The following is a 3,926-nucleotide window of genomic DNA, read 5'->3' on the forward strand; positions in this document are numbered from 1 at the left end:
ATGTTGTGGGGTTGTTAACCAATCTCATAAAACAATATGTGTACTACTGTTTCATGAGAAACTATTTGTTCTGTAAGCCTTCACCTGAAGTACAATAAAGAAAAATAAAAAAAACAAATTATTGCTAGAGATAAACGACTCAACTTCTAAATGTGCAGCCTCTAAGTTCTTATCCCCATTATTTTGGGTTTTTCAAATTAAAACTTGCTTGAGGCAAATTATGTCTTTTTTGAAGTATTTGGATTAAAAACTATAAAAATATTATTTAATAGTTTCAATAGTAATAATAAAAATAGTAACAATAAAAGCAGCCACTTACTGAGTGCTTACTATGTACCTGGTCCTGTGATAAGCACTTTGGATATCTTGTTCCATTTATTCTTCCCAATAATCCCACGAGATAGGAGATATTATCCTACATGAGGAAGCCGATTTTGTAGAGGTTAAATAACTTGAAAAGTCCAGGTGGTGAGAAAAAGAGCCAAAATATGAATCCATTCTGTCTGACTGGAAACCTCTTACTATTAACCACTACAGGGTACTAGAGGATGCAAACCATTTGGTTTTTCCATCATCAATCCATTGTTTTCTTGCTATAAACTTGTCCAAGATGAATTATTAATGGTGGTGCTAGAACTAGAGCCTGTGATTCCGAGTTGTGTACCCTCCACTGAAACACCCTTATCTTGGCTATTGTTTGGGTCACATTTCAGGAACATGTCTGTTACTTCCATGAACGTAAGCATTTTTGATTTTGTGGCCCCTTCATAACATTAAAATTATATCATACTGCATTGATATAAAGGCCAATATAGTAACACTCTACCTCTACGTTAAAACATTTCCTTCTACCTAAGAGCTTTTTTTTTGGCTTTAAATAAACCAAAACTTTTTTTTTTTTTTTTGGTAAGTATTTATTAAGTACCTATTAGTACAAGGTATTGTGGTAGACATCAATTTAATTAAGAATTGGAGTTTAACAATATTTTCAGAGATTTGGGGAATATGGTTGTCTTAGTCATCTAGTGCTGCTGTAACAGAAATACCACAGGTGGATGGCTTCAACAAACAGAAGTTTATTCTCAGTCTGGTAGGCTAGAAGTCCAAATTCAGGGCGTCAGCTTCACGGGAAGACTTTCTTTCATTGTCAGCTATGGAGGAAAGTCCTTGTCATCAATCTTCCCCTGGACTAGGAGCTTCTCTGAGTGGGGACCTCAGGTCCAAAGGACATGCTGTGCTCCTGGTGCTTCTTTCTTGGTGGTATGAGGTCCCCCTGTCACTCTGCTCCCTTCTCTCTTTTATATCTCAAAAGAGATTGGCTTAAATTGTAGATTAATCTTGTAGATTGAGTTCACATAACTGCTGTTAATCCCATCTCAACAACATCATAGAGATGAGAGTTACAACACAGAGGAAAACCACATCAGATGACAAAATGGTGAACAATCATACAATACTGGGAATTATGACCTAGCCAAGTTGACAGACATATTTTTTTTTTTTTTAGTTTTGAAATTTTAATTGACTGTGTCTTTTACTCAGTAACCACAAACACCGAGTGTAATCATTAAGACAGACTATAAATGAAATTAATAAATGGCTGAAGTTACCTATGAGAAGTTTACATAAAAAGTTGCTCAATACAACAAGTAACAATAATAAAAGCGAATACTTGCACAGCACCTTAGAACTTACAAAAAGCTTTTTAATGCGTACATTATCTATGTTTTTTTAAATTTTTTTTATTGTACTTTAGATGAAAGTTTACAGAACAAATAGTTCCTCTTTTTTTTAAAATTTTTTTATTGCACTTTAGATGATGGTTTACAGAACAAATAGTTTCTCATTGAACAGTCAGTACACATATTGTTTTATGACATTGGTTAAAACCCCACAACATGTCAATGCTCTCCCTTCTCGACCTTGGAGGACTTTTTTTTTTTTGGTGAAAATATACATAGCCAAAGTTACACCGTGACAAAAATTTCTACATGTACAATTCAGTGACATCAATTACATTCTTCCAGTTGTGTTGCTATTCTCCTTATCCTTTTCCAAATTATTCCATCCCCATTATTTTCAACTCACTGACGCCTAGGCTTGCCATCAAACCTTTTGAGTTGCTGTTGTCAATTTGATCTCACGTAGATAATTCAGGGTTTTTTTTGTTGTTGTACCTTAGATGAAGGTTTACAGAACAAATAGTTTCTCATTAAACAGTTAGTATATGTATTGTTTTATGATATTGGTGAAAACCTCACAACGTGTCGACACTCTCCCTCCTCGACCCTGGGTTCCCTATTACCAGCTTTCCTGTCCCCTTCTGCCTTCTAGTTGTTGTCCGGGGTTGTTGTGCCCCATTAGTCTCGTTTTGTTTTTATGGGCCTGTCTAATCCTTGGCTGAAGGGTGAACCTTGGGAGTGACTTCATTACTGAGTTAAAAGGGGCAGGAGGGCATACTCTTGGGATTTCTCCAGTCTCTGTCAGGCCAGTAAGTCTGGTTTTTTTTATGAGTTAGAATTTTGTTCTACATTTTTTTTCCCGCTCTATCTGGGACCCTCTGTTGTGATCCCTGTCAGAGCAGTCAGTGGTGGTAGCCAGGCACCATCTAGTTGTACTGGACTCAGTCTGGTGGAGGCCGTGGTAGTTGTGGTCCATTAGTCCTTTGGACTAATCTTTCCCTTGTGTCTTTTGTTTTCTTCATTCTCCCTTGCTCCCGAAGGGGTGAGACCAGTGAAGCATCTTAGATGGCTTCTCACAGGCTTTTAAGACCCCAGACGCTACTCACCAAGGTAGAATGTAGAACATTTTCTTTATATACTGTGTTATGCCAGTTGAGCTAGATGTTCCCCAAGACCATGGTCCTCACAGCCCTCGGCCCAGCAATTGGGTCCCTCAAGGAGTTTGAATGTGTCTGTGCAGCTTCCATGACCTTGCCTTGTACAAGTTGTACTGGCTTCCCCAGTATTGTATACTGTCTTACCCTTCACCAAAGTTACCACTTATCTATTGTCTATTTAGTGTTCCCCTTCTACCCCTCCCCTCCCTCGTAACCATCAAAGATTGTTTTTGTGCGTAAACCTTTTCATGAGTTTTTACAGTAGTGGTCTCATACAATATTTGTCCTTTTGTGATTGACTTATTTTACTCAGCATAATGTCCTCCAGATTCATCCATGTTATGAGATGCTTCGCAGATTCATCATTGTTCTTTATCTTTGCATAATTCTCCGTTGTGTGTATGTACCATAGTTTGTTTATCCATTCATCTGTTGATGGGCATCTAGGTTGTTTCTATCTTTTGCTATTGTGAACAATGCTGCAATGAACATGGGTGTGCGTATGTCTATTTGTGTGACAACTCTTATTTCTCTAGGATATATTCCTAGGAGTGGGATTGCTGGATCATATGGTATTTCTATTTCCAGCTTTCTAAGGAAGCGCCGTATTGTTTTCCAAAATGGTTGTATCATTTTGCATTCCCACCAGCAGTGCATAAGAGTTTCAATCTCCCCACGGCCTCTCCAACATTTGTTATTTTCTGTTTTTTGGATACATGCCAGTAATGCCGGGTTGAGACGGTACCTCATTGTGGTTTTGATTTGCATTTCTCTTATGGCTAGTAATCGTGAGCATTTCCTCATGTGTCTGTTGGCCACTTGAATGTCTTCTTTGGTGAAGTGTCTGTTCATTTCCTTTGCCCACTTTTCAGTTGGATTATTTGAATTTTTGTGGTAGAGGTGTTGGATTTTCTTGTAAATTTTAGAGATTAGAACTTTGTCTGATTTGTAATGCCCAAATTTTTTTTCCCAGTCTGTAAGTTCTCTTTTACTCTTTTGGTGAAGTCTTTTGAAGAGCATAGGTGTTTGATTTTTAGAAGATCCCAGTTATCTAGCTCATCTTCTGGAGTTTGTCTGATGTTGGTTA

This window comes from Trichechus manatus, unplaced genomic scaffold, assembly GCF_000243295.1.
Source record: "Trichechus manatus latirostris isolate Lorelei unplaced genomic scaffold, TriManLat1.0 scaffold00126, whole genome shotgun sequence".
Lineage (NCBI taxonomy): Eukaryota > Metazoa > Chordata > Mammalia > Sirenia > Trichechidae > Trichechus > Trichechus manatus.